The 18,357-nt window shown below is 44.1% G+C and overlaps 1 protein-coding gene across 2 annotated transcripts in view; it reads left to right on the top strand.

The window, feature by feature from the left end:
- Nucleotides 1-6,890: 6,890 nt before the first annotated feature.
- PTPN14 (protein tyrosine phosphatase non-receptor type 14) overlaps nucleotides 6,891-18,357 on the top strand; it is a 125,500-nt gene continuing 114,033 nt past the window's right edge. For both annotated transcript variants that reach the window (XM_081185970.1, XM_081185971.1), the window contains exon 1: nucleotides 6,891-11,166. The gene's annotated coding sequence lies outside the window, so the exon portion shown is untranslated. The remainder of the gene's footprint in view (nucleotides 11,167-18,357) is intronic.

Genomic DNA, 18,357 nt, shown 5'->3' on the forward strand with positions numbered 1-18,357 from the left:
AGAGCAGGGCCAGTGAGAGTTGTGGTCTAAGGGACGTGGCTCGGATAGAGTTTTGACAACCAGATAAAGAGGCTGGCAGGCTGCATTTAGCCCTTTGAACCTGAGATTTTCCATCTCTGCTCTATACCCACTTACCTGAGAATAAAGCCCATGGAACTCAATGGTGCTTCCTTCTGATTAGGCATGTGTAGAATTCCACTCCAAGTAACTTTGATTTAAATAACTAACACACACACACACACACACACACACACACACACACACTGGCCCTGCCCTGCTGCTATGGAGTCTGAGAATTCTCGCCTGGAGCACTTTTCTTGAATTATTGGGGAAATTATAATCAAAATTAGGAAACATGGCTCTATAAATAAGAACACATCAGCATCTCAGTCTCCAGGGATAAAAGAGAGAGAAAATTCCAAAACGTTGAGAAAAAACAATGGTGCTTTTAGTCTACAACTTGAGTCTGTTATCTTGCTCGATGTCTTTTTTATTTTTATGGTTGATAACCTAGTGAAAACTATTTGGCTCAGTGTGCTGCTTTAGCAACTGTAAGCCATAAAGTATTAAAACATGTTAGCTCATGCTTCATGACAACAGGTTTGTTTTCCAGCATTGTGTAATCCAAATTCCTTTTCCAAAAGAAAAAAAAAGAAAAGAACAATTACTAAATGTAACTATTAGTTGGCACACCAGACACTGGAAAAATAAACTCTTACTTATTAATTATGGTGCACATCATGAAATTTAAAAAGTACCGTCTTGCGCAGCATGAATGCCATTGGCTGTAGCTTCTGCTAAGGTACATGTTGTGTGTTAAGAGTTCTGAAAGGATATTTGGTGCCTGTGCAACACCCAGAATTTGTACACATGACATTGGTCACAAGATGGTTGTACATGAGAAGCGAGCTTTGAGATTCTATGTCTTCCCACACATATACAGGGATACCTCGGGTTTAGAACTTAATTCATTCTGGAGGTCCGTTCTTAACCTGAAACTGTTCTTAACCTGAAGCACCACTTTAGCTAATGGGGCCTCCCGCTGCTGCCGTGCTGCCGGAGCACGATTTCTGTTCCCATCCTGAAGCAAAGTTCTTAACCCGAGGTACTATTTCTGGGTTAGCAGAGTCTGTAACCTGAAGCGTCTGTTACCTGAAGCGTCTGTACCCCAAGTTACCACTGTATTCCTCTTCACCAGCTCGTATGCCATTATGCAATTTGGTACTTTTTAAGGTGCCACAATACAGTACTGCTTGTTCGGAAAACCCCCTGTTATGTACTGAGTTGAATAGGATCCAAAAGGCAGCAGTCTGATTGGTCCTAGAACAATAGGGTCCAGAATGCAGCAGTCTGATTGGTCCACAGGAGCCCCCCAATCCAGCTCAAGGTGGAAGTGAATCTGCAACCCGATTGGCCTACAGGTGCATCCCGGAATTAGCCAACCACGTGGGGCCCATTGTGTAAATAATGTACCGTATATAAAGCAGACATTCTGGGGGAACTTCCATACCTCCTCACCACTGTGAGCTGAATAAAGAGCATGAAATCCACTCTCGACTCTGAGTATATTTCAATCCCCAAAGACATTTAAGAGTTCATTGGATGAGGCAGGGACTGAAGCGGCTCTCACCCACCTAGAGATTCCCGGTCTGGCAACTCTATGTGGACTAGACCTTAGTAAATACTTCGGGTCTAAGACCTTTTGCTGCACCCAAAGTTGAGATGCAGAGTACCCAAGCCTGATCCTGTTATTTATTAATCAAGTTAATTATTAAAGGCCTTGTACATTTATACAGTTCATATGTTTACTTCAAGCACTATATATTCCACGCATCACCAGGATTAAATAACCACTTTTAAGAGACATATCTAAAATATAAATATGCAGGATTTATCTCGATGTAATTTTATGGCCAATATCCCCATAGGTTTTGCAGCCATCATTGGAAACACACTTCCAATTTGCAATTTTAGATGCATACTCTAAACTCATAAAAGTGTGTGCATCTTCAGAAGATGCCAAGGGAATTATGTTATTAAGTAGCCCTTACTTTCTCAAGCTCTTTTCATTTAACAATTCGATAGTTTTGGTTCAAAATCCCATCCCAGCATTTCTCAATCCATTACCAAGGAAATCAAAGCTAGATGAAAGAGTGTGTGTGTGTGTGTGTGTGTGTGTGTGTGTATGTGTATATATATATATATATATGCAGGTTTTGGTGTCTTCGGGTGTCTTCCCGTGTAAGAGTTGGGGTGTCTAGGCGACGTTTCGACGAGGTCTCACTCGTCATCTTCAGGCTGGTGCTTTCGGCTTCTTGTTACTGGAACAGAGCAGGATCTCAGTGTTTGAGTTCCTATAAATACTGTTGAGGGGGTGTGGTGTATAGCCTCCAACGTTCTGGGCAGAGAGGAAGTTCCCAGGTTAGTGTGTCTTTTCTTCTTTTGTTCATTAATTACTTGAGGGATATCTTGAGTGATTTCTTGAGTGATATTCTGAGTACCACTTAGGAGGGTCATTAGGTGTGGATTAGTTGCTAAAGCTTTCGTGTCTTGACCTCTTGAGCTAGTGAAGAGTTTTTTCTGAGAAGATGGCTGTACTGCACTTAGTTGTGCTCTGGCTTGGCTTCGTGTATAGGGGCGAGCTGTGGTTTTGTGCCCTGTGCCAGCCAGATCTGTGTAGGGATTGCAGGGGGGTGCAGCATCCGGAGGTGCCACTATGGTTTGGCTACTGGATGGTGTCTGTAATTTATCTGTGGAGAGGGTCTGGGTTTGGGTCTGGTGTGGTTGATTGGAGATGGCGTTCTGTGTGCCTCTGGTTCTGGTGTCGGTTTTTGTGGGGAGGGCTATTTTCCAGATGTCTGGCAGGCGGGACGTATCGTCACGCTTGTTCATGTTGTGAGGGTGTTTCTCTATCTCGATGGCTTCCATGATTATTCTCTTGTGGTGGTGTTCCATGTTAAAGAGCAAAAAAAAAAAGAGCAAAAAAAAAAAAAAAACCTGATGGCTCCCTAGGACACACTATCTACCGGAAAAAAACACACACCAACCGCTACTTACATGCACAATCACACCACCACCCTGCACAAATAAACTCCGTAGCCAAGACTCTCATCTCCAGAACCAAACGCCTGGCTGACAAAGACCACTTGACAACTGAGTTACAGAATCTTTCAAATGTGTTAATCGCCAACGGATACCAGCAAAACAGGGTTACGAAGCTAATCCAAAAAGAAACACCCCCCAAAAACCAAGACACAGAAGAAAACAATGGCATGGCCCTCCTTCCTTATATCAAGGGCACTACAGATAAAATTAGCAAAATCCTCCATAAACACAATATCAAAACAGCCTTTTGCACCAACCAAAAAATAGCCAATATCCTCAGAAACCCCAAAGATAAAATCCAGTTAGAAAACCAAGGGGTCTATGAAATACCCTGCAAAGTCTGCCCAGCCACGTACATTGGACAAACAAACAGACGAATAAATGCACGTATCGCAGAACACAAGAATGCCGTCAAAAAAGAAGAAAAAACTTCCTCTCTTTACCAACACATGAAAGAAACAGGACACGAAATTAATTTTTCAGATTCCAAATTGCTCTTTAACATGGAACACCACCACAAGAGAATAATCATGGAAGCCATCGAGATAGAGAAACACCCTCACAACATGAACAAGCGTGACGATACGTCCCGCCTGCCAGACATCTGGAAAATAGCCCTCCCCACAAAAACCGACACCAGAACCAGAGGCACACAGAACGCCATCTCCAATCAACCACACCAGACCCAAACCCAGACCCTCTCCACAGATAAATTACAGACACCATCCAGTAGCCAAACCATAGTGGCACCTCCGGATGCTGCACCCCCCTGCAATCCCTACACAGATCTGGCTGGCACAGGGCACAAAACCACAGCTCGCCCCTATACACGAAGCCAAGCCAGAGCACAACTAAGTGCAGTACAGCCATCTTCTCAGAAAAAACTCTTCACTAGCTCAAGAGGTCAAGACACGAAAGCTTTAGCAACTAATCCACACCTAATGACCCTCCTAAGTGGTACTCAGAATATCACTCAAGAAATCACTCAAGATATCCCTCAAGTAATTAATGAACAAAAGAAGAAAAGACACACTAACCTGGGAACTTCCTCTCTGCCCAGAACGTTGGAGGCTATACACCACACCCCCTCAACAGTATTTATAGGAACTCAAACACTGAGATCCTGCTCTGTTCCAGTAACAAGAAGCCGAAAGCACCAGCCTGAAGATGACGAGTGAGACCTCGTCGAAACGTCGCCTAGACACCCCAACTCTTACACGGGAAGACACCCGAAGACACCAAAACCTGCATTCCTGTACCCGTGAAAATCTACGAAAGCAAATATATATATATATATATATATATATATATATATATATATATATATATATATATATATGGTAGATTTTATTTCAGAGTGAAAAGACCATGCATAGAAATGTAGGCATCCGGCTAGTTTTGTGGCTTATGCCATAATTTACAGTGCTATAAACCAATTTTGTTTGTTTTTGCATCAACATGCGACATTTCAGACTCCTGCGTATCAAGTAAAAAAACAAAACCGGAGGCAAATTGTTATGCTTTTTATTTGATACGTAGGCATTTGAAATGCCACATATTGATTAAAAAAAAAACAAAAAAAGATACTTGTAGCACTGTAAATGATGGCATAAATAAAGAAATGGGCTGGTCTTTAAGGTTCTGCAAAAGTGTTATTTTCACTGCAACAGAATAACACAGTTACCTCTCTAGAACATACTGTTGTGCAGCTATAAAAAGATTACCTTTTGAAAAACGCACCAATATTCTGAAGGATACCAATACAAAAACATGAGCACTTGAACACTGGTGAGCCTTGAGCAAATTATGCTTTTGATTTATATAAAATCTTGTTAAATATCCAAAATGGTGGTTAAAAAAAGTATGTGGGAAAGATCTGGGAAGCGTAATTGAAGACAAAGATTGGGACAAATTGAGGTCAAGCAACCCTGAGATGGTTTCTGCTAATATTAAAGAGGCCACTCAAAAAATATTACATCAGTGGTAAAGGGCACACATGGAATGGGTTTTCATTACCTCCATGATCAGTTGTGTTTTGGAGGGGATGTGGGATTAAAGGTACATATCATCACCTCTGGCATGAATGCACTCTGATATGAGGGCTTGGTCTTATGTACAAAATGAACTGATTAGTATTACAGATGATAATAGTGAATTTACTCTATAATTATTTTTGCTTTCTATGCTTATGGGACATAATAAGGATATCAAGTCTAAGGACTTAATTTTACACTTTCAAGTTGTGCAAAAACTTGGCAGTGCAGAAACTCTGGACAGCCATAACTTACCAACGAAGTACAGAACGATTTAGACTTTAGCAACAGTGGAGAAAATTACAGATAATATCTGAGCTTCACAAGGAAAAGAAAAGCCACTATAATTTTACGTAACCTGGCATGAGTTTATTACATGTGCATCCAGCAAAGACCTACAAAAAACACACACACCGGCAGTTATGGACTTTTGGCAACTTCAGTGTATATAAATTGAACTCTGGGACTGTTTATTCTTTGCTGTGCCTTCTATATTGTGTTGGGGTTTTTTTGTTTTCCTTTTCCTATGTTTTATTTAGTAGTTTTTTGCTTTTGAATTAAAAAAAGATCAGGAATAGATGATAATAGATAGATAGATAGATAGATAGATAGATAGATAGATAGATAGATAGATAGATAGATGATAGATAGATAGATAGAGATAGATGGCTTCACACACATTTAGACCTGCTCATCCAGGTCTTATCTTCTTATCTGTGTTCCTTGCAGGAGTTCCAGCCCAAATCTGGAATGTTTCTTCTTTTCCTTCCTTCCTTTTGCCAACTCAGGGTGTGACATGCAAAATTCCCCAGGGCATTGTGCTATGCAGCACAACAAACAGCATAACCAGGGTAATATTACCTTGGAACCTTTTTCAAAATTTTCAGTCTGCATGGAGAGATTTCAATACGTATACTGAAGGTCATCCAGAATTTAATGCCATGGAGGCAATCTCTACATGCCCATTTAAACACATGGCAGTGCTGAATTACACTTCCTTCCAGTGATTCTCTACAAAGAGTAGAGCATGTGGCCATTCTAGATTTCTGTACATTCCAGGTGAAATATACTCTGAGTAGAGTGTGAATTTCATGCTCTTTATTCAGCTCATAGTAGCAATGAATGAAGCTTTCCCCAAAACGTCTAGCTATATATACGTTATTTACACAATGGGCCCCACATGATTGGCTAATTGCGGGCTGCTCCTGTAGGCCAATCAGGTTGCTGAGTCACTTCATCCAGGAGCCTGATTGGCTGCTCCAGCAGGCTAATCAGGTCGCTGTTTCACTTCCACCTGGAGCTGGATTGGGTGGCTCCTGCAGACCAATCAGACTGCTGCCTTCTGGATCCTATTGTTCTAGGATGCAGCTCAGTACATAACACCAGGTATGCAACTAACAATTACTGCAGAGCTGCTGTAGCTTTTAGCAGCATTCATTTGTTTTTGTAAGGTAAGGAACGTACATCCACACCATACAATGTAGCTCCCTCACAGAGCTACAAATACTAGCACCCTTAACAAACTACAGCTCCCAGGATTCTTTTGGGGAATCCATGACTGTTAAAAGTGGTATACAAGTGCTTTAAATGTAGTGTGGATGTGACCATAGGGGGTATAAGTTAACAGCCAAATATTTTATCACATGTGGCCTACCCAGATACTTAGAAAGTTGAGTTAATTTTAATCTTGTCTTGGTATTTTAATTTTTGTATGTTTTAAAGTACAGTTGGAAGACTGGAGAAGTACCATCAAAAGCACAATGGCAAGACAAGTTGATGAACTATGCAGAGTTAGCAAAGTTAACGGACAAACTGCGTGAAAAGAACTATAGTGACTTTGAAAAAGAATGGGAACTCTTTACAATATATTTGCAAAAACAACAGAAAGAAATGGTCTCGCTGGCAGGATTTAAATAAACATTTACAATTTTATTTACAGAGAACAAGAAGTATAACAATATGATAACATAAAATTGTATATAAACAGCAGAATGTATCATCTGATGTAATAAACCAGAAATGGTAGTTGAGGGAAGTCAACAGGGAGGGGGAAAATTGGAAAACGTATGTTTAACAATGATATTGGATATTTGTTTTGAGAAATGAAAATTATTAAAAATAAAATAAAGTACAGTTGTGATTTTTTTCTCGATGGTGGCTCTCATTTACTCTCCATCTACTGTACAGGATGAGTTTTCTAAGAACATGGTTGGTGCAACATCTGGAAAGGCCAATTTACTACTACTTTCATGGCAGGGGTGGTAAACCTGTGGCCCTCTGGTAATTGTTGGAATCCAGCTCCTATTTGCTCCAGCCAGTGGTCAATGGGGATTTGTTCTGCCAAGAACAGATATTGTTTTTGGATTAGGGCAAGGCAACAAGCATGCCAGGTTTGTTCCTTGATAATATTTTATTTACAGGTAGGATGTGAAAACAAGGAACAAAGGGAAAAGCAAAAAACTAATAATTCACCATATTTTTCGCTCTATAAGACGCACCAGACCATAAGACGCACCTAGTTTTTGGAGGAGGAAAACAAGAAAAAAAATATTCTGAATCCCAGAAGCCAGAACAGCAAGAGGGATCTGGCTTCTGGGATAGCCTCTTGCTGTTCTGGCTTCTGGGATAGCCGTGTGCAGCCTCTCCCGGGCAGCGGGATGAAGTCTCCCCCTGCCCAGAAGAGGCTGCGTGTGGCTAAGCCAGAAGCCAGGACAGCAAGAGCCTCCCACCTGCGTTCGCTCCATAAGACGCACACACATTTCCCCTTTTTAGGAGGGGAAAAGTGCGTCTTATAGAGCGAAAAATACGGTACATCCCTTTAGTCACTGGGAAGCCCTCAAAACAACAATGGGCAGGTTCCTGAAATAGTCATCTTCCATAGTCTTGATCTATGCTAAGATTCATGGAGTTTCCAAATCCCTTTTATATTTTTTGCAAATTTAAACATTCTCTAGGACCAAGTGACTAGACACCAGCGTTCCTTTAACTGGTGGCTGATCTTGAAGCCCTGCTGCCCATGACTAAGTGATAGACAAGAAATTAACCACCTTATCAGCAGGTGTCCAAACCCACGATAAGAGATGCAGCTGGCTAACTAAAGGGTCCCAGACCCCCTTCAAAAGAATGGTCTGGGTATGAGGCGACATTACTGCATGTACACCTCAAGCTTCTCACAGTACCAAGGCATTCCCCATTACCATTTCAGAGTTGTGGCCGAACATCTGTAGGGCCAGTGGTTCCTCATCCCTGCACCATAGCTTTAATGTAACTATAAAGCACTACTATTATCGATTCTAACTTCTTGTTCTAACCATATTCCCTTGGTAGCGATACTTCCAGCAGGACTTTCTTTCATGTGTGTATGCCTACAATTGCATCTGAAAACTGTGACCACAAACAATATTCAAGGTTCATCTCCTTCCCCAGAATTTCTAGAAGTCAATTCTCTGACTGTATGATGCATCTTGTTCACAGTGCACGTACGTAGAAATGTATGTAAGTCATAGCTGTCAGCTTTCAGATTTGAAAATAAGGGATCAGCAGCCTCACCCGTCCTGGGGACAGTCTACGGGATATCTAAGAATCCGGGATAGCAGTGGGAAACGGCACTGGAATAAGGGAATTTCCCGCCAAAAAAAGGGAAGGTTGACAGCTATGATGTAAGTGCATATCAACATGTGAACTCTACACTAAAGCACCATGCACAGCCAGGCAGGGGTATATTTTGAGCTGTTTTACATATTGTAATACAATTGTTTTTCTCTCTAGCAACAAATACCATTGTGTTTGACTTTGAAGTGAATTGAGGGCAGGCTCATGTAAAGCAAATAAACATAGCACCATCGATGTGGGATGGTCAATTTCAAATCCCTATTGCGGCATTGGACTTGGCAGAGAGGTTGAAAATCCAATATGATGATGAAAAAATATTCCATCCCTGCTAGCATTTTGCGCTCCAAAACAAAACAAAACTTTTTTTCAAATTCTTTTATTTTCACGAGGAAACAACAATGAACATGCAACTTCCTCTGCAACCCTCTGAAGAACAAGCAACTGAAGAGCTTTTGAGGCTATCTAAAGTAGAAGAAATTAAGAGTCCAAATGGCAGGACTTTTTTTTAACCCGTGGCGGCTGCCACCAAATTGGATCAGGCTGGCTACCAGACCACTAGGGCAGGATCAGGCCTGTGGTTTTGATGGTCCACCACGTGGTATATAGGAAGCAGAGCAGACCTTGACAACATGGTAAAGGCCGGAGTGGCACTTGATGTGACTTGATGCGTTTCAAGTATATCCCAATGTCTTCTGTGAAAAGCTTGTGGCAGGTGGCAATATCCCCGAGTTTCTTGGGAAGAAGGATCCACGTCCGCAGCTCTGTGGGGGGATTGGGAAGTCTCCTAACACCTCCCAGCACCCTTAACAAAGACCCATGCCTGATCCTGCTTTAAATGCATAGTGCAGATGCAGCCTTAAATTCCTTCCCAGGAGTTGGAAGCTATTCTTTTTAAAATGCGGGCTAAGAACTGGGAAGGCCTTTCCCTGCAACCAGGCCTGCGAGGCGGTTTTCAAAGGAACTCTTTCATAAAAGGGACGAGACGAAGCCTGGCTTCGTCCGCCAAGGCCCGCCACCCCTCTCAAACTCCGCTCCAACCCGCGGAGGGAAAAAGCCGCCACCTTCCCTTTCGGCTTCTTTTTCCCCAGGCCGCCTCTTCTCCAAGCCCAAACTTCCTTCAGAGTCAAGGAAGCGCCTCCCTCCCCATGTCTGCGACACACACAAAACACAACAGCGCGACTTTCCCGGTTCTTTTGCTTTGCGGCAGGAGGGCCCTTGCAGATCCGAAGTGTGTCCCCCCCCTCCACCCCAGGCAGCGATCGGGCCTTTCCTGCCCTCTCCCCCACGGTGCCCGCCATGGGCGAAACGAAGCGGTTGCAGCGCGCCTTCCTGCAGAGCAATCCCCACCCGCGTTGCGATCCACCTCGGCGCCTCCCTTCTCCTCCTCCCTCCCTTGGCATCTGTTCTGCCCTCCTCGGGAGAGAGTCGCACTTGGAAGGCATCATCCTTGGCTTGGGCTGGACGAGCAGCCCATTTTTTTTTTAATTTCCCCTTTCCACACTCCTCTCTTCCATTCATTTGCTATATACATTAATGTATAGTGTGAGCAGTGTAAAAAAAGGGGGGGAGGGAAAAGAGGTGAGAAAGAAAGAAAGAAAGAAAGAAAGAAAGAAAGAAAGAAAGAAAGAAAGAAAGAAAGAAAGAAAGAAAGAAAGAAAAAGAAAGAAAGAAAGAAAGAAAGAGAGCCAAGTCCCCGCCGACGTCTCCTGCCCTGCCGTGGCAGCGGCCGCTCCGCATTCTTGGCATTCCTGGGCCGTGACTCCGAGGTCGGCGGCTGCTCCTCCAAGCAGCTCCGCGTTACGCGCCAGAGAAAGAGCGCCGTGCGCGCGCGCGCTTCCCGACCGCCACTCCGGCTCCTCCTCGCTTTATAATCCAGACTCCAATCCCCTCCCTCACGTCCTTTCCCCACCCTCCTGGCTCCCTAGCCGCCCCCTGTCCCAGCGCCCGTCCTGCCCTCCTTCCCGAATTTTATGCCTCCTCTCTCAAACTTCTCCAAACTTTCCCCAGCGCCGCTGGGACGCACGAGTGTGTTTCTTAGCGAAGGGGGAGGAGAAGGCGGAGTCGGTTTTCCTTCTCTTTCTCTCTCTGTTTGCTGCTCCCCAACAGAACTTCGCCACCATCCAGATTCTCCCTTTTCTCACAGCACCGCCCCCCCCCCGCGTCGCCAGTTATTATTATTAGTATTATTGCAGCGATCAACTTAAAACTTTCTTCCCCTTGCTGCGTGGATATTTTTTGGTGAAGAAGGAAACTTTGCGCATCCATCGCTGGATCTTCCTCACGGAGTTTTGTATGCGTGCGTGTGTTCTTTGCATAAAAGCTTTACTTTTTCTCTTGGGGGCGAAGAAAGGAAGGGATCCCAGCGGACGAGGCGCGTTGGGGAGAAGAAGCTGCTTTTGGGTGACCCAAGAAACAGGTAAATACAGGGATCGGAGCGGGGGGGGGGCGAAATTGAAGAGTTTGGACGCAGTTTATAGCGTTAAACAGGAAACTGGAATCTTGTGATAAGACGATGCTGTGTGTTTTGTGTTAGGGGGAAAAAGTCTGCCTATAAAATGTGGGAGCAGTTGGCATGCAGTTTCTGAGACAAGCTTCTACTTCTTTTACTCTCCCCCCTCCACCCCGCCCCGATTTTAAATAGGGTTGGCTAATGTGCACGCTTTGCATTTAGAGGGAGTCCTGAAACTCAAAGGGCCTTTTAGACAAAACACTACTTTTGTAACCTACAGTGCGATCTTGTGCATGCCTACTCGAAAGTAAGTCTCATTAGGTTCAGTGGAACTTGCTCCCAGGTAAGCAGGTTTGGGATCGCGCTCCTTCGCTCCTTTCTGTTGTTTGTTTTAAAGCCGGTAAACAGATGAACGAATTTCTCTGCTCCGTGGATCTTTTGCTCAACTTTCAGCCAGCTCCCCTCCCACTCTGCTGGGTGAATTTACCTTCTTGCTCTTTGTTAGTTACCAGTCAAGTCTATACTGGTCATCCAGCGCTGGCAAACTGCGGTGTCAAGAAGCAAGGAATGTGGTGGCGTCTGCTTGTGTTCCTTGTCTGACAAAATCTATTAATCTAAAAAAAAAAAAAAGTTTCTAAAAGCTATATTTTAAGGGATGAGTCACTGGCAGTCCAGTATATACACAGAATAAGGTCTCTCTCTGTGTGTGTGCACTTAAACATTGTAAATGGGATGAGGTTTGCTAGTTTTGAACTCTGTGGGCAAAAGGGCCCTTTTGATTACAAGTTTCTTTCTTTGTAGTCTCTTGGAATGTGGATAATGAAAGGTGCGGATAATGAAGGGAAGGTGTCAGATACGGAATGTCTTGCTTTAAATATTTCCCCCTGTGATGTCTTTATTCCTGTGAAATGTGCATGCTGACAAGTTTATGTAATAGGAAGACCTGTTTTAGATTTGCAATGTTTATTTTAGAAATAAAGCGCACACAAGTGGTTTCTTGCACTGTAGATCCTAGTCTTGCGTGGACTTTTTCAAGCTCGAAGCTGGTGTGCTTAGATGCTCACTAGCCATTAGGAATGCAAGGAAAGCCATGGTGGATCAAATCTAGAGTCCACCTAGTTCAATTGTGGCCACCTAGATGCATCAGGGAAACATGTATGGCATGGAGGCAGCTTCCTTGCTGCTTGATGCTGGCAGTTCATATATTTGCATGCTGGAATGTTTTGTCCACAACTTGCGTTGCTAATGTATATAATGTGGTCTCCACCATCTGGATTTCCCAGTGGATATGAGAGGTGGATCTACTCTATTCAGGCCGCGCTTAGCAGTAGCCTTGCAAAGAATGTCTAGATCTGGACTTTTTTTTTGGTTTGCACATAAATGCGGATCACTGGATTGCTGAGACTGATAATTGTGCAAGAGGTGCCTGACTGCGGAATGTGTGAACCGGTTTAAGCGAAAAGCAGTGTGTCTGGGCCAACATAATAGTGATGGCTCATACATACAGGCGCCACTTGGTATTGTAGTCATCCTATGATAGCCAGGGATGTGTGAACCAGACAAGCTGCGTGGTGAGGTAACTTGGGCAAGGGGGCGGTGACTTACCCGAAGCAGATCACTCAACTTTGGGGTCTCTGGCAACTAAGCCCAGCATATTGCCCATCATTACTGATTTTTGGATCTGGCTTGTGGGCATGGTGGTTGAGGGCCTGGGTGCCTTTGTAAGCTTCTTCTCCCAGCTCCCATTTATAGCGTTGTTTTCCAGTGTGCTTTAAGAACATAAGAAGAGCTCTGCCATATGAGACCAAAGGTCTATCTAGTCCAGCATTCTCTTCCAACAATGGCCAGCCAAGGCTACAAACCCTGATGGCTATATTCTACCTCCATTCTCAGAAGCAGTACTGTATGACCCTGCATACCAGCTGCTGGGAGTCATACATGGGAAAAGTGCTTTTGCGCTAATACCCTCCTTGCAGGCTTTTCACAAGCATCTGGTTGGCCACTGTGATAACAGGATGTTGGACAGAATGGGCCACCCACTGGCCTGATCCAGAAGGCTCTTCTTATGTTCTTCTGTTAGCCAGACACGTATGGAAAACTCACAAACATGGCACAAGTGCAAATGCACTCTCTCACTTGTGCTTCTCAGCAACCGGTACTCAGAGGCATCCTTGTCATAATGATTAATACAGTGGTGCCTCGCAAGACGAAATTAATTCGTTCCGCAAGTTTTGCCGTCTAGCGAATTTTTCGTCTTGCGAAGCACAGTTTAAACGGTTTAACAAAGTCGCAAGACGTTTTCGTCTTGCGAAGCAAGCCCATAGGCAAATTCGTCTTGCGAGGCAAATCGCGGACGAAAAAACCTTTCGTCTAGCGAGTTTTTTGTCTTGCGAGGCATTTGTCTTGTGAGGTACCACTGTAAGTAATATTTGTCTCACTGATCTCAGGTGGACTTACTTCTGAGTGAATGCTAAACCATCTTAAAACAAGCAAGACTGTTGAATTTAAGTCAGTTAATCCACGAGTGTATTTTGGGAGTCTTAATAGTGCAATGCTACTCGGAGGTAAGTTCTATTCATTGGGACTTACTCCCTGGCAAGTGGAGTTAGGATTGCAGTCTAGTTTGTGAATCTTTCTGAACTCTGGCAACATGGATTGCGTTATTTACTTTGCAAGACGCATAAAAGTATTTTGTTGATGATGATAGTGATGTTAATACAATTTTGGGTCAAATGAAAAGTCGGGGTTTGGTGGCCTTACAAACAAATGGCCGGGGTTAGGCATGTTTTATGGACATAATTAAATATTTTCTGAAGAGGCTGGAAAATCCACGTCCTTCTGGGTTGTGGCTGGCAAGGAAGCTCTTTTCATACCAAGAGGAGCATGAATGAGCATACAGTGCCTGACCAAAACATCTGAAGATATCACTGTGTAGTAAGCACTTGAATGAGGATGCTAATTAGTGGTGTTAGAAGAGAGGGCAGTGCAATTCACAATCCAATTAAGTTGCAATACTTGATTAGGCTTTAAGTAGGCCTATCAACAGGATTCAATAAATATTAGGCAATAATCTGATGCTCACATATGCAAAAGTAAATCCCATTGAACTTAGTGGGTAGCAGTTGCTTGGCTCTTAAAGGATTTGGGGGAATGGGCCCATAGGCATTAATGTGCATAACATCTGCATATGCTTATCTGTGTGTTTAAATAAAATTTAGAACACTGTTTCTCAGACTTCGGTCCCCAGCTGTTGTTGGACTACAACTCCCATCATCCCTAGCTAGCAGGATCAATGGTTGGGGATGATGGGAGTTGTGGTCCAACAACAGACTCCCGCGAGAGGTTGTGGACTCTCTTCCCTTGGTGGTTTTTAAGAAGATTGGATGGCCATCTGTCATGGATGCTTTAGCTGAGATTTCTGCATAGCAGTGGGTTGGACTAGATGACCCTTGGGTTCCTTCCAACCGTTAAGATTCTATGATGGGAGTTGTAGTCCCACAACAGCTGGGGAGTAAGCCAACAATGTTTCCATCCAAATCAGCTTAGACTCTTTCTTCAGTTACTTTGCACACACCATTCACTTCATATTGGCTCTTATGTTTATTTACCCCCTCTTCCCACAATTTCCCATCAAATTCTGTTACAAATTGAGGGAATGCTCATCAGATTTGCAGATGACACCTAACTGGGAGGGGCAGCTAATGGAGATGGGCAGGGCTGGGTGGTAGGACATTTCCGCCCAATCCAAGCCCCCACTCCCCCCCCCCACAAAAGTGCAAAGGTGTGACTGCATTTGGAAAACTGTGTACAGTTCCATCATCTCACATCCACAAGAATATTACGGAGTTGGAGAAGGTTCAGAAAAGGGCAGCCAAAGCAATCAAGGGGATGGAACGCCTTCCCTATGAAGAAAGCTTGCAGTGTTTGGGACTTTTCAGTTTAGCAAAAAGGTGAGTGAGAGGCGAGTTTTTATCAAATTATGTATGGTTTGGAGAAAGTAGAAAGAGGGAAGTTTCTCTATATCAAGGCACTAAAATTTATGGACATCCAGTGAAGCTGAATGTTGGAAGACAAAATAAAGTACCGGTACTTCTTTGTGCAGTGCATATATAGTTAAACTGTGTAACTTGCTCTCACCGGAGGCAGTGATGAGGCCAGCCAACCTGGATGGCTCTAATAAAAGAGGATTTTCTTCCGACTTGTCTATTATGGCCCATGTCTCCTATTTCAGAGCAGTGGTTAAACATAAATTTATACCAATAATAATAATAATAATAATAATAATAATAATAATAATAATAATAATAATAATAATAATAATAATTTATTATGTATACCCCGCCCATCTGGCTGGGCCTCCCCAGCCACTCTGGGCGGCTTCCATAAAAACCAAAAATACAATAAAATATCACACGTTAAAAACTTCCCTGAACAGGGCTGCCTTAAGATGTCTCCTGAATGTCAGGTAGTTGTTTATCGCTTTGACATCTGCTGGAAGGGCGTTCCACAGGGCGGGCGCCACTACCGAGAAGGCCCTCTGCCTGGTTCCCTGTAGCTTTGCTTCTCGCAATGAGGGAACCGCCAGAAGGCCCTTGGTGCTGGACCTCAGCGTCCGGGCAGAATGATGGGGGTGGAGACGCTCCTTCAGGTATACTGGACCAAGGCCGTTTAGGGCTTTAAAGGTCAGCACCAACACTTTGAATTGTGCTCGGAAACGTACTGGGAGCCAATGCAGGTCTTTCAAGACCGGTGTTATATGGTCTCGGCGGCCGCTCCCAGTCACCAGTCTAGCTGCCGCATTCTGGATTAGTTGTAGTTTCCGAGTCACCTTCAAAGGTAGCCCCACGTAGAGTGCATTGCAGTAGTCCAAGCGGGAGATAACCAGAGCATGCACCACTCTGGCGAGACAGTCCGCGGGCAGATAGGGTCTCAGCCTGCGTACCAGATGGAGCTGGTAAACAGCTGCCCTGGACACAGACTTGACCTGTGCCTCCATGGACAGCTGTGAGTCCAAAATGACTCCCAGGCTGTGCACCTGGTCCTTCAGGGGCACAGTTACCCCATTCAGGACCAGGGAATCCTCCACACCTGCCCGCCTCCTGTCCCCCCAAAACAGTACTTCTGTCTTGTCAGGATTCAACCTCAATCTGTTAGCCGCCATCCATACCTATGGGATGATGGCAATGATAGAAACCCAGATATATAATCTAATCACCAAATAGCAGCTTTGGTATTGTGGCACCTACCTTTTGGAATTCCCTCCCCTTGAATATTAGTCAGAGGCAGCCTCTGTTGTCTTTATGGTGCCTTACTTTTCAGACCTTCCTCTTCCACCAAGCCTTTTAATTTTAGATCTTTCCCAGTCTGCAGCTGTGTTGGCATTGCAAGCTGTTGTATAATAATAATAATAATATTTTTTTATTTATACCCCGCTCATCTGGCTGGGTTTCCCCAGCCTCTCTGGGTGGCTCACAGCATATATCAGGATGTACTAAAACATCAAACATGAAAAACTTCCTGATACGGGGCTGCCTTCAGATGTATTCTAAAAGTCAGTTTATTTCCTTGACATCTGAAGGGAGGGTGTTCCACAGGGAGGGCATCACAGTTCAGGGGCACAGTTCAGGACCAGGAAATTCCCCACACTTGTCCGCACCCTGTCCCCCCAAAACAGTACTTCTGTCCTGTCAGGATTCAACCTCAATCTGCTATCCACCATCCAACTGCCTCCAGACACTCACACAGGACCTTCACTGCCTTCACTGCTTCAGATTTGAAGGAGAGGTAGAGCTGGGTATCATCCACATACTGGTGAATGCCCAGCCCAAACTCCCTGATGATCTCTCCCGGCGGCTTCATATAGATGTTAAAAAGCATCGGGGAGAAGACGGAGCCCTGAGGCACCCCACAAGTGAGAGCCCAGGGGTCTGAACACTCATCCCCCACCACCACTTTCTGCACAGAGCCCAGGAGGAAGGAGCAGAATCACTATATAACAGTGCCCTCAGCTACTCTAGACAGTCCAGAAGGATGTCATTGTCGATGGTATCAAAGGCCGCTGAGAGATCCAGCAGGACCAGGGAACATCTTTCACCATGGTCCCTGGTCTGCTGGAGATCATCGACCAGGACAACCAAGGCAGTTTCAGTCCCATGATGAGGCCTGAATCCAAATGGTCCATATCCTCCAGGCATGCCTGGAGTTGTTCACCCGCTCAATCACCTTGCCCAAGAATGGAAGATTTGAGACTGGGCAATAGTTGGCCATATTGGCCAAGTCCAAAAATGGTTTTTAAAGAAGCAGTTCAATAACTGCTTCTTTAACCATCACCCAGCACTTCCTGGCTTGCTTTAATGAGACAGGATGGGCAAGGATCAAGGAATCAGGTGGTCGGTTTCACTCGTCCAAGCAGCCTTATTGTTTCATTACTTTCTGTTTGCTACCCTGAGCTCCTTGGGGAGAAAGGGCAGGATATAAATTTAATAAATTAATTAACTGGACATCTTATTATTTGAGCTGATCCTTAAGATTGTGTAGACTTGTGGGAGCTTCAGTGCTAAAGCTTTAATCCTTTGTAAACTTACCGGGAAGCAAGCTCCATTGAACACAGTGTGACTTATTTCCAAGTTTAAACATGTATTGGATTCTGCAGTAAATGCCTGATTGCGGAATTAAAGCGTGCCAGAAAAATGAGGACAGCCTTAGTAATGATTGTGATGAGGTTTCATTTTATTAAAAAAGTATTCTAAAATGAGGAAACTGTTGTTTCTGCCATCTTTCATTGATCATGTATAGTAGCAGTGATGGCCTAGGTGCAACATTGTTCATGGGAGCAATTAATAGGCAGCTGGTGTTGATGTGTCTCAATGCTCTTCTCAGCTGGCCATTAATTGGCAGCAGATGCTATGCGCTTCTTCTACTGTTGTTGCTTAAATGTGGGACAGGCTCCTGTGAAACAGATCTGGTCATATACAGTGTTGCATAAGCCACAAGTGTCTAAACCAGGCAGAACTAAGAGGCATAGACAAATCCGAAACAGAAAGGAACTATGTGCATGAATTTTGTTTGTTTGTTCACAGCGTCCATGCTGGAAAAGCTTCTAGAGTGGCTTACGGATCAGTAAAATAATGCAGGATAGTCCCTGCCCTCAGATACAGA

The sequence above is a fragment of the Podarcis bocagei genome (genome assembly GCF_964188305.1).
Source record: "Podarcis bocagei genome assembly, chromosome: 3".
Lineage (NCBI taxonomy): Eukaryota > Metazoa > Chordata > Lepidosauria > Squamata > Lacertidae > Podarcis > Podarcis bocagei.